The sequence below is a fragment of the Equus caballus genome, chromosome 3 (assembly GCF_041296265.1).
Source record: "Equus caballus isolate H_3958 breed thoroughbred chromosome 3, TB-T2T, whole genome shotgun sequence".
Taxonomy (NCBI): Eukaryota; Metazoa; Chordata; class Mammalia; order Perissodactyla; family Equidae; genus Equus; species Equus caballus.
In genome coordinates, this window is record NC_091686.1 from 87,856,333 (window position 1) to 87,869,885 (window position 13,553).

The 13,553-nt window shown below is 35.4% G+C and overlaps 1 protein-coding gene across 10 annotated transcripts in view; it reads left to right on the forward strand.

The window, feature by feature from the left end:
- COX7B2 (cytochrome c oxidase subunit 7B2) overlaps positions 1-13,553 on the forward strand; it is a 125,254-nt gene that overhangs the window by 60,386 nt on the left and 51,315 nt on the right. For 2 of the 10 annotated variants that reach the window (XR_011437139.1, XR_011437138.1), the window contains exon 3: positions 9,098-9,256. The exons of 4 other annotated variants lie outside the window; for them this stretch is intronic. The gene's annotated coding sequence lies outside the window, so the exon portion shown is untranslated. Of the gene's footprint in view, positions 1-9,097; positions 9,257-10,329; positions 10,445-13,553 lie in introns of those variants that run through there. 4 more of the 10 variants (XM_023638146.2, XM_023638144.2, XM_070262499.1 and 1 more) reach the window with 3 other exon arrangements.

Here is a 13,553-nt window from a genome sequence, read left to right on the forward strand (position 1 = left end):
TATGCCTTCAAACTGCTTTCAGACTTGAGCCACAGCACCAACTCTTGCCTGAGTCTCCACCTGCCTGCTTACCCTGCAAATCTTGGACTTGCCAGCCTCTGCAATCACGTGAGCCAATTGTTTAAAATCTCCCTCTCTCTCTCTCTTGCCCTCTCGCTCTCTCTCGCTCTCTCTATATATTTATATTTCTTTTAGTGACTTTGATAGTTTGTATATTTTAAGGAATTGGTCAATTTTATTGAAGCTGTTGGCTTTCTGTCTATAGAGTTTTTCAATATTTCCTTGTTATCTTCTGGATATCTGTGGTATCAGTAGTGATGTCCCTTCCTTCATTTTTGATGTTGGTGATATGTGTCTTCGCTCTTTTTTTTTTTTTTTTTTATCAATCTTGCAACAGGATTGTCTATTTTACTAATTTTCCAAAGAACGCATACATGGGTCTTTGATTTTTCTCTCTTGTTTGCTGCTTTCATTTCACTGATTTCTGCTCTAATCTTTATATTTTCCTTTCTTCTGCTTGCTTTCTATTTAATTTGCTCTTCTTTCTTTAGTTTCTTAAGGTGGAAGCTTAGGTTGCTAATTTTGCATCTTTTTTAACATGTGAGTTAATGCTATAAATTTCTGTCTAATCACTGCTTTAGCTACATCCCACATATTTTTGTATGTGATATTTTTATTATGTTTTAGTTGATCATTTAAAAAAGTCCCTTTAGAATTCCTTTCTTGTTCATGAGTTATTTAGGAATGAGTTGTTTAATTTCCAAACATTAGGGATTTTCCAGATATCCTTTATTATTAATTTTAAGTTTAATTCCCTTATAGTCTGAAAATGTACTTTATTTTATTTATATTTTAAAAAATGTGTTAAAGTTTAACATTTCGTCTGGGGTATGATATATTTTTTTTTGAAAGCTTCATATGCACTTGAGAAAAATGTGTATTCTGCTATTGTTGGGTGGATTATTTTATAAATGGTTCATAGTACTATTCAAGTTATTTATATACTTAGAGATTCCCTGATTCATTTTTCTATCTATTATTGAGAGAAGAGTGTTGAAATTTCCGAGTATAAAATGTGGATTTGTAAATTTCTCCTTTCAGTTCTATCAGTCTTTGCCTCATACATTTTGAAATTTCTTTTGTTACGTTCTTACACATTTACAATTGTCTTGTCTTCTCAGAGAATTGACCCCTTTGTAATTATGTAATATCCCTTTTTATATCAGGTACTCCCTTGTTCTGAAGACTACTTTGAAATTAATAATGCTATAACAGGTTTCTTTTATTTTTTGTTTTCATGGTATACATTTCTCCATCCTTTTAGTTTTAGCTTATCTAAGGCTTTATATTTAAAGTGGCTTTCATTAGACAACATACAGTGGGTCTTGCTTTTTAATCCAACCCAACAATCTCTGTCATTTAACTGGTTTGTTTCAACTATTCATATTTCAAATGTTTCTCCATATAGTTGGATTAAAATCTACCATTGTGCTGCTTTCTATTCATTATATTTGTTCTTTGTTTCATTTTACCTCTTTTTATTTATTTCTCCTCCACTCCCTCCCTTCCTCCTTCTCTCTCTTTCTTTTTAAATTTTTTAACTCTAGCATCCCACAGTTTACATTTAAAAATAATCTATGTCCACCTTAAATACACTGTGCCACTTCATGTGCAGTGTGAGAACCTTATAACAGTCTATTCCCAGTTCCTCTCTCCCATTGCTTGTGAAATGTTTTTGAAAATTTTTTTAATTGCAGTAACTTTGGGTTATAACATTATATAGCATTCATATGTACTCTCCTTCTTTTGTGTGTAGCTGTCCAGTTTTCCTAACACCATTTATTAAAGAGACTTTCCTTTCGCTATTGTATGTTCTTGGCTCTTTTGTCAAGGATTAGCTGTCTGTAGATGTGTGGTTTTATTTCTGGGCTCTCAGTTCTGTTCCATTGATCTGTGTGTCTGTTTTTGTGCCAGTGCTGTGCTGTTTTGATTACTATATCTTTGTAGTATATTTTGAATTCAGGGAGTATGATGCCTCCAGTTTTGTTCTTTTTTCTCAGGATTACTTTGTCTATTTGGAGTCTTTTGTTGTTCTATATATATTTTAGGATTCTTTGTTCTGTTTCCATGAAGAATGTCATTGAAGTTGTGATGGGGATTGCATTGAATCTGTAAGTTACTTTAGGTATATGGACATTCTAACTATGTTTATTCTTCCAATCCATGAGCATGGAATATCTTTCCATTTTTTTATGTCGTCTTCAATTTCTTTCAATTGTGTCTTATAGTTTTCAGTGTATAGGTCTTTCACCTCCTTGGTTAAATTTATTCCCAGGTATTTTATTCTTTTTGTTGCAATTGTAATGAGATTGTATTCTTTTTCGCTTTGTGCTAGTCCATTATTAGTGTAAAGAGATTCAACTGATTTTTGTATGTTGATTTTGTACCCTGAAACTTTATTCATCCATTATTTCTAATAGTTTTTTGTGGATTCTTTAGGTTTTGCTACGTATAGAATCATGTCATCCACAAATAGTGACAGTTTTACTTCTTCCTTTCCAATTTGGATGCCTTTATTTCTTTTTCTTGCCTAATTGCTCTGGCTAAAACTTCCAATACTATCTTGAATAAGAGTGGTGAGAGTGGGCATCTTTATTCTTTTTCTTAGAGAAATAGCTTTCAATTTTTCACCATTGAGTATGATACTGTCTGTGGGTTTGTCATATTTGGCCTTTATTATGTTGAGGTACTTTCCCTCTATATCCATTTTATTGAGAGTTTTTATTGTAAATGGATGTTGGATCTCATCAGATGCTTTCTCTGTGTTTATTGAGATAATCATATGATTTCTATTCTTCATTTTGTTAATGTGGTGTGTCACATTGATTGATTTGCATATTTATTCCAGGGATGCAGGGATGGTTCAACATCCACAAACCTTCTCACTTTTGAGTCATATCCCATATTGGTTTTATGGAAGGGATCCAGTTCATGTTAGTGCCCTCTCCTTGAGAAACAGAAGCTCCCGTATTTTCTTTTTGAAGCAATTGAAGAAATTGAGTACTTAAAGTGTACTAAACACTTAGCAACTATTTTGGCAATGTAAGAGAGACATATAACATAATTTCTGTTTCCTGGGCTTAGTTTCTAATACAGTTAATCAACAGAGACTCCCTAAATATTCTGTTATAATTCCCAGGTGTTTGACATTGAAAGTAAATATTTGTGACAATGATTATTATTCAAATTATACATTTAAATAACACTTCCAAGCTTATACACTTTATGCTCTTTTTTCAATTTGATTCTTCATCCTACAAGTGTGGTATCTGTACTGTTGTCCAAATATCAAAAATTAGGGAACTTCATGCTCAGAAAGCTTAAAAGATCTACCTAATATAAAAAAGTCAATGGTAGAGTTAACACCAGGGCTGCATATTCCAAATCCAGTTCCAGTTTTGTATCACTAAAAATATTGCTGTGTGTTAGCACCCTTCTTTACTTACTGTGTGTCTTAATTTATGTCAGTTCGTGCCTAGGCTGTAAGACATAAAATCAAATATATTAAGGTTACTTTGAGATTCACTGAAAACTTCAAAGAATGTTGCTGCCAAATAGAGTTTATATTTTCTTTTGGAAAAGTGATTTCTGTCAGAAGGAATTATCCATGCTATTTAATATTATATTCTTTGATGAGAATGACTGAACTTTCTCTGTTGTGTCTTTCAAAGTGCCTCTCATGGCTTTTACTTCATGATTTCCTATTGAATTTATATGACACCTTGTTAAAAAATAATTAATTGAAAATCCATATTTGAGTTGAATTCAGAACAGAAGAGTTTCAGCTAAAACAACCAGGTGTGAAACTCAGAGGTGTGAGCAAGGTCAGCATAAGGTAGTGGATCTAACTTTAGTATGCATGAAACCTACTTGAAGAACCTGTTAAAATTCAGATTGCCAGGCTTCAACTGTAGTAATTCTGTTTGACTTTCTGTGATGGGCTATTGAATTTAAATGTTTAGCTTTTACCTTAGGCTGGACTACTTTTTGAGATAGACTACCTAAGTGCTGTTATGTGTTAGTAAAAACCAAGTCATCAGATGAGACAGAGGGTAATTTCAGTCTGAATACTGAGCAGTCAGCCTTGAAGAGATGGTTCAATTGCCTGTTGGAATGAGGACAGTTAATTGAAAGGTCTAGAATTTGGCCTTGATAATCCTGATCCCTATGTGGGACTAGATCAGGATTTTCTCTCACTATGTTGCTTTACTTTAGCATTTAACCATGGTTTGTAATTTTCATTCATTGCTCTTATTTATTTTTCTATCTCTAGACTGTAAATTCCCGGAGAATGAGGTGTTAGTGTGCTATTCTACTTCTAGCCCTTAAATGGGTGTTTAATGTACATATGTGAAAAGAATGAATGAGGTGTGACCCTGAAGTGGTACCACAAAGCGGAATTTTGGTGAATAAAGGTGGATTGGGAAGTTCTCCAAATCAAATTGACCCTCATTTTACAATTTTTTCTTTGAGAAGTAGTCATTTAATAATCTTTATTATATAAGAAACTCTATCACTTATCAGCCAAGAGCAGCTAACATGGTTAAAAGAAAAGGATTTGTTTTAAAAAGGGCAAAATTTGAGGTGATTGTGAACATGTCTAAGTTACTCAGAAAACATTCTATTCATTTTTTGTCATTCATTCAAAAATTGTTATTGAGCACCTATAATTTATATAAAGCACCACTTTATACATTACGAGGTAGAAATATAGTTCGTTCATTCTTGAACTTACAGTATTTGAGGAAGAAAGCCAAATGAGTAATTACAACAAAGTGTGTGCTGTCTGTAACACTGACGTGTCTGAAGTGGTTAGCACAGAACAGAGGCCATGTGTTTGTAGTACAGATAAGACAGATATGCTGTCTGGTACATTTCCTACAGATGATAACACATTTGTGTGCCATGTCAGAGGGCTCTGATTATAGAAATGAGCACATTTCTGTGTACTTATTTGTTTTTCCATTGCATTGAAAGATGCTTAAAGTCCAGGAGTCTGTCTCCCATGCTCATGTATTCTGTACAGAGTTCACTGCAATACTCTGAACTTAGTGGACCTCCCGTAAAAAACATTAACAAACTGACCCTTCCTACCTTCTGCTGGATGTGCAAAAGATTAATAAGATAGTTAATTCAATAAAAGTTACTGAGTGCATACAGGGGCGTTGCATAATTGAGAATTGACATGTAATTTTTCTCTTTACTCATTCTCGCTTGTCCAAGCATTCTGGATGTTTTCAAACAGTCCATTCTTGTGTGGATGTCAGTGCAGTTACCCTTTGTAAGGGGCATGATAAGACTCACTGGAAGCCACTGCACAGTATTTTGGGAAGAAATTTATCTTTTGTAATTTTGAATTTTCTGAAATTTAAATTTCTAATCAGTTCTTTTCCTATGTTCTGCTGAGAAATGCGTAGGTTCAAAGAGTTATTCAAACATCTCATATACAGAGCAAGTTTGAAGCTGGGGGAGGAAATGTGTTTGAAGAGAGTCTCAATAGGGTGACCCTCTGACTCTTCTCAATAGCAAAATTCTAATCTACTGAGATGATTAGAGAATCTGGCCTTCTTTCAGCTGCCCCACTTTGAGGCTTTTCCCCCATCTCCTGGTTTTCTTTAAATTTCATTGAGCCTGACTCTGCAACCAGACTCTAAGCCTCTTTGTGCTATTTTTGCTTTAACTTGATTGTGCTTCCTCAGAGGGGAAAGTATTTCAGAAAGTGCTATTTACTCTGTGACCTAGGATTTTGCCTTGATTATGTAATTATTCAGAATGTTTAGAGCATGTAGTTAGACAGCGAATTGAAGTTCCCCAATTAAAGAATGTCAGAAAGAAGTAAGAAAAAAAAAGATATTTGAAAATGTCAATATTAAGATCATACTTGAGTTTATTCATCATGTGAAAGTGGAAAGATTATAGACTTGGGGGGTTGATGGACTGAAATGTGAGCCCTGGATTGGCTATTAACCTTGTAGCTGGACTTAAATTCCTAAAGCCTCAACTTCCTCATCAACAGAAAGGGGATGATGATTCTACCTATATCACAAATTGTTGTTCAAATGGAATAAAATAATTCATGCAAATCACTTAGCCGAGTGCCTGGCTCTTGGTAACCATTTAATAAATATTAGCTTCTTTCTAATTTTTCCTAATATCCATTCATCCACAGGTCAAGCTAAATAGACTCTAGCAAAGAACGGTAACATTATCAGTTAACTACTTAATTTGTATAATTGAGGTTTAAAATTCACTTGCTTCCTTTCTATCCCCTTTCTTCTTGTCTGTCTTTTCTTTTAACTTCCCACTCATGAGCTGCTGCCTGAAAACACTGAGCTAAGATTGAATCACTCTTTCTCGCTATACACTAATCAAAAAGGCAAAAGGAAGCAAAATCCTGAGTCTGACTCCCACTTTTTAAAACTTCTCAGAGGCTCACAAACAAGCTACAAGGCATTCAAAGTAGAATCTCAATCAATAAGTTGTGACAGCGCAGCAACTGCTTTCTGCCTGATGCCTCAAACGTAGGTCTAGTTTTCGTCCACACACAACCAGGGTTACCATGATAACGAATCAGTGAGATACGTAATCTTCTGCTTCAAGTGAATACGATGAGACTTTGTGATTTCTTTGCTATTATGTAGCAGATTATTTTCGTGCCTGTCGAAAAACATCCTAATGCAAACAGGATATTATTTTGAAATTAAATATATTTTTGAAATTAAATAATATTTTCAACGTTTGATTGAATTCCTTCGATGTACAAGATATTTTGCTAGGATTTGCAGAAGATTAAAAAAAAATTTAGACACCAATCATGGTTTCAAGGTGATTAAATATAATAACAGATATAACTATTAAATAATTATAATGCAGAGTAGATTATTTTAAGATTTCTAATTACTGTGAGAATTCAGAGAAGAACGTGATTACTTCAGTTTAGGTTCAAGGAAGAGTGGAATTTTTTTGGAAGGTGGTGACCTTTTAGATGGCCATTAAATTATGGAAGATATAAAAAAAGGAATAGAACAGAGAAAGGGCATTCTAGGCAAAGGAACAACCTAAGCAAGGAAGTGTAGCCCAGAAAAGATGAAGCATATATTAACAATAGCAAAGACCCCAATATGCGTGAAGCTTAAGGAAGAATATGAGTTAAGCTTTGACTCTATCATTAAAAGCATTGAATACCAAGCTACAATTTACTTCTTTCACATGTATTCATGAATACAACAATTTTACATGCAGTTGCAATTGCAGGATGTAATCCCAGTCTTATTCAGTATGTATATATTTTATTGTCTGGTGGACTGACTGAGGCTTGCTGATATTAGTGGAGGATATAAGGAGAGCCTCCATATGCATTGCTCCTGATGTCATCAAGTTTTTATTTTCAGTGAGATAGATTCTCAGACTTTTTGTTTATATCAAAAATCTAACAGTCACAAGTCTCATTTTATTCCCACGCATGAGAGAGAAGAGGACAGTGTCACCAATCTTGTGGTTTGACAAATCTCACAAGTATTTATTGGTACCTTTCCAAAAGAGAAATGTCAATTTAAATATTACCAGGGAAACAAAGTGTTATCTACTAAGACAACTCACCTGTGTTACAGACATTTTAGAGGGTAAAGCTTTACTTTCACGGGGCATTGCTGTGCTCTCAGAAGCCCTGATATCATAAGGATCCTATGTTGAAATAATACTTCAAAGGACAGTTTTAATAATAGTAAATAAAAGGATTATATATTTCCCCTAACCTGAACAAGACAGTAAGATTTGTGAGTTCTTAATTTACCACTAGAGCAGAACTGAATCTGCAATTCTGCAGTTGTAGGTAAAGGCAGAACACAGTCTCTTTCTTAATTTGCTGAGATTGTTTTTACTAATAGGGCAGCCTTTAACTTCCAAGGCTAAGCTCTGGAATTTCTTGGTTAGCACTGAGGAGAGGCAGAGGGAAGGCAGATCTAAGACGCACAAAATGTACACTATAAAAAGGGAAAGGCTATATGAGAATTATTAAGTAGGATTGCTAATTATCACACTGCAGACCACAATGATGAATATGACAGTATCGCAAGTTCTATCTAAATAGAGGTAATGCAAGGCGAATTTAATAGACTTATAGATTTGGGTACTTATTCTATAACATTAATAATAACTCCATAATTTAAAGGAAGTGTCTGACTTCAATCCCAACTGGAGATAATTTTTATTTTCTATCTGAATAATTTGTATGCTTCTGAATGACATTTTCTTAAGCCAAATCTAATTTCTTAGAATATACTAATGAAATAAAAGAATGATACTATAACTACTCTAAGCAATCTTATCTAATGCTGGTATCTCTTCAACAAAAGTGTCCAATGGCAGTCAACTTGTCAATAATACACGGACACAGAAAGTGGTGAATCTTCCAATAAAATCTCTGAAACCATTCATTGCCGAGAATCTTATCATAACATATCATCATTCGTTAGTATGAGTTGTAACTCTTACTTTGCAAACACATGTCTTTAAAGAAGGAAGCTTTTCTAAGATACTTTAAAAAAAAAATAAGTAACTATAGGCTTAGTTCATTTCCTAAAGGAAACATTTTGTTTTATACATGTTGTATCGTTACTTGGGTCAACTATGGGTTTAGTAATTCCTGTAGGAAGATGATTACATCCAGGAAGGATACACTTAAAGAGACACATTACAGATGCCTTTTCCCAGGTTGATCCACCTAAGGGAAAGTAGAACCATATATTATCTTGCACAAAGCAACGTCTCCAATGAACTGGAGAAAACAAAATGAAAGTCTAGTTCTGAAATCTACATTGCTACAAGTTGCATATCCAATAACTGACAAAGAGTTAGGCAAATGCAAAATATTTTTTAAAACTTTGTCATATGACTACAGAAGTATCATCAAATTAATCTCAAAAGTTTAGATTCAGCTGATTATGTTGTGGAGATTGCTGGTTTCTGACCCAAATCTATGTTCTAATCTTCTTTCTGGTCATACTGGTAGGCATTTACCAAACTTTTTTGCAAATAGGCATGGTCATGTAACTGAGTGCCAGCAAAGGATTGGGAGCAAAAGTGGTTCATGCCACTTACAGGCCTGAAAATGAGATAAAACTTCTCATGTATGTTCCTCCATGCTCATCGCCCCTCTCCAGTGGCCTGGAATTGAGACTTCATTTTGCATGAGGAGGTCAGTCCCACTGTTCACCTGCCTAATGCTTTTTTTTTTTCCTTAAAGATTGGGACCTGAGGGGCCGGCCAGGTGACACAGAGGTTAAGTGCGCATGTTCCACTTCAGCAGCCTGGGGTTTGCCGGTTTGGATCCTGATTGCGGACATGGCACCGCTTGGCAAGCCATGCTGTGGTAGGCGTCCCACATATAAAGTAGAGGAAGATGGGCATGGATGTTAGCTCAGGGCCAGTCTTCCTCAGCAAAAAGAGGAGGATTGGCAGCAGATGTTAGCTCAGGGTTAATCTTCCTCAAAAAAAGAAGAAAAAGATTGGCACCTGAGCTAACAACTGTTGCCAATCTTCCTTTTTTTTTCTTTCTTTTTGCTTTTTCTCCACAAAGCCCCCCCAGTGCATAGTTGCATATTTTAGTTGTGGGCTCTTCTAGTTGTGGCATGTGGGATGCTGCCTCAGTGTGGCCTGACGAGTGGTGCCATGTCTGTGCCAAGGATCCGAACCAGTGAAACCCTGGGCCACTACAGCACAGCGCATGAACTTAACCACTCAGCCATGGGGCCGACCCCTGCCTATAAGTTTTTAATGTGTTGAACTCATACTGTATTTTGGAATATATTTGTTATAGCTATTAGGCTACCCTAACTCATATATAAATGTTTATTATAATAGTTGGACAGAATGCTATCCTGATTCAATACTGAAAATAGGAAAGCCATACAGTTGAGGTCCACATTTATAAAAAGAACAAAAAATAAAACTAACTCATAATGCTTACATGAAGATATAGAAGGGTGTTCTTTTCATTTTATTTCTTATTTTTCATCATATGGAAATTCACATGAGGTATAACACTATGTCCATGTGTGTGCACACCTGTCTGTATTAATTAGGCATACATGCTCTGCCAAGAATTAGGAAGATAAAGGATGAAGAAGAAAAAGATTGGGACCCCAGGTGATCAAATTATAAGGATATTCAAGACATCTGGTAAAGTGCTTGTATCTTCCCATCCCTTCAAATATTTAGAGTTTACATGAAGACATGGAAGGGTATTCTTTTTGTTTGTTTTTTTTTTAGAAAACAACATCTAATAGAAGCAGAAAGGAGTAATAATATATAAAAGATTATATTAATCTACGGAAATCCACAAAGTGGCTGAAAATATGGGGAGAAAGGAGGACATTGCGTGAAGGTAAATGGAGAACAAAGCAGGACAAAAAGGAGAGGGAAACAAAAAAGACATCATTAAAACTTTGGACTTGGGGCTGGCCCCATGGCCTAGTGGTTAAATTCAGCATGTTCTACTTGTCACCTTGGTTCGGTTCCTGGGCAAAGACCTATACCAATTGTCAGCAGCCATGCTGTGGTGGTGACCCACATACAACATAGAGGAAGACTGGTACAGATGTTACCTCAGTGAGAATCTTCCTCAAGCAAAAAGAGGAAGATTGGCAACAGATATTAGCTCATAGCGAATCTTCTTCAGCAAAAAAAAAAGACAAAATTTTTAAAAATCTAGGTTCAACTCCTATATCCCGCTTTTGTTAGCCATGTAACCTTGCATTTCAACAGTCTTAGTTTTAGTATTTCCATCTGTGAAAAGGAATAAGAATTCTTGATGTATTGCAGGATTGTAATGCAAATGAAATAAGATAATAGATATGAAAGAGCTTTGCAACCTATAACATAGTCTCACACACGCAGAAATAGTTTTTGTAGTATATTCTTTAATTAACATGTAGCATTTTGAGTCATTTTGGAAGGAATATATTGATGATATTTTCCTAAGAGAGACCTCAATAGTAGCACAAGGCAAGATTGAATAGGGAAGAAAGCTTTAGAAAGTCTCATTCTGATTTTTAAAAAATGAAAGTGGGTGTGAACTATAATAAATATTTGATTTTCTTTGGGGACAAATTTATCCCATGGAAAGCAAAAAAATCAATCAAGTAAATCAGGCTTAATTTTTTCCAATGAGCAAGAACAATGGTGATATGAAAGCACTGGAACATGGAAAGAAAGTGTCCAGGTTATCTGAGAATAAAGACATGTACTGTAACTAAAAGTGCTAAACATATTTGCCAGGGGAGGGGGGAGTGGGAGAAAATGTAAAGATATGATTGTATGGTCTGACACTCTTAAAGAAACATTGGGTTAAGACAGATGAGAATCTTAAAAATATTCACTCTAATAAAATAAAATATTTGATGGAGAATTCCAGAAGCATGGTAATTGGATCATGATAACTGGACAGGAAGCACTAATGAAACTCAGATTTTTGAAAAAGGATCCAGAAAAGAAGATGAAAGGAAGGTCAGTTAAGCACAGAAGGAATAGCAGAGCCCAGAATGAGCTACAATTCGAGAAAAGTGCTAAATACAGGAAGCAGGAAATTTTATCTATAATAAGAAAGATTGGACAGGATCCTAGCTAGGTAAAGATGTCATGATGTTAACATATGAAAGCAAGAAGTCAGACGTGCTGAGGTCTTATTTAAATTCCATCTTCTCCAATAAGTAGGAAGTGGTTGAAACACAGAATCTCTTAACTCCACAAAGCACATTAGAACCAGTAGAGAAAGTTACCCCAAAGCAGAAGTAGATACAGTGAAAGATGGGACGTGCTAGAAATTTGTAGTAACTGAAAATTTGACTGCCCGGTTCAGAGGTAGTAAAATGTCCGTTCCTAGAAGGATTCAAGTAAAAGTCATATTGTAGTCTAATTGTTAATATTATAACTGAGTGGAAACTTGAGTTAGAGTAATTCTAAACCCCCTACCGAAGCTGAGATTCTGCAGTTCTAATTGAGATTATGGTCACTTTATTCTAGAGCAGAGTTGCTAAATTTAGCAGATAAAAATACAGGACACTCAATTAAATGTGAATTTTAGATAAACAATGAAGAATTTTTTTGGTATAAGTATATCCCAAATATTTTATCTGGCAACCTTCTTCTAGAGGACAACATGATTTTTTTTTTTTCTTCAAATGAATCTCTGGCTCAATTTGTGCTTTTTTCTGGGGATGCAAGGAACAGAGAATGAATAAATTATCAGCACAGCCCAAAACTACTCAGAGACCTGACTTCAGGGGCTTGGCCACGATTTTTAAATGCTAGAATCCATGGAATCACAAGACTCCAAAGAACTCTTACATGAGACCTGGGCAGTTCCTTAATGTTAAGAGCAAAATGGATGACTTAGCTTCTCTTAAGACAGAACATAGTGAAATACTTGTTTGCCACAGATATTCATTGCTTAGGAAGCTTACGGAATCTTCTTTACTTAGGTGATTCAAAACCATCTAAAGGTCATCCTTCCTATGCATGTGGGAGTGGATGGTGGGCTTCTCCAAATACCTTTTAGCTCGGAAAGCCTATTTTTAAGCCTTACCAGAATTCCCCTCAGGTATCATCCCTTCACGGTTTTATAGGACTAAGTTTTCAGCTCATCAGTCTCTGAAGTTCCAGTAACTTCACTACAGATAGTTGTGGGGATAATTTAAATAAGTCCCATATCCCTCCAATTTCCTTTTGTACAACTTCTCTACAAAATAACCCAACCATGAGACACTTTGCAAATGTGAAAGCTCAGTTTTCAGCCTCTCCTGTGGTTAGAAACTCTTGTGGCTAACCTTTGGAAACTAACTCAAAGTAGGAATCCCCTAGGAGATTCCAGTACTGTAATTAATTCTTTGTTGCTTGAATAACTGATATGAAATGATAGTCATGTTGCTGGGGGGGGTGGTGATTAAGTGACTCAGAATTAGAATTGTGTGTTCCAAAAATGACATTTAAAAAAAATCTGCAAAATTCTCTATTATGCATCATTTTCTCAACATCAGTATTTCCATAAAACCAATGTTCATTTGACATTGCATGAAAGAAGCCATAGAAACTGTTTAATAAGCAAGTTCTTGTCATATTGAAGGACACCTTCCAAGATGTTTCATACCTTTCTAACCTAACTCCCTTGTCTAGTCCTGCATATCTCTTTTAAACTGGTAGACCTGCCCATGTAACATGCAGCCACAACTACTTAATATAACCCCAACCATCATTTGGGCTCCTGGGATTCTGCTCCTCAGCTGAGCACTGGCCCTTTACACCTGCCTGGTTTGTTCTAATCACACAAATGGAAGCCACCTCAGACTGAACTAAGTCTCATTACAGTGGTGCCTTCTATGCTAGTTGTTGTCTACCAAGGGGACCTCTTAGAGTAGGAGAGAACTATCTCCAGGAAAGGGCTGTCTCTACTCTATTGACGTTGTGTCTGGAGCTCACTTTCTTGGGAGTAAATACAT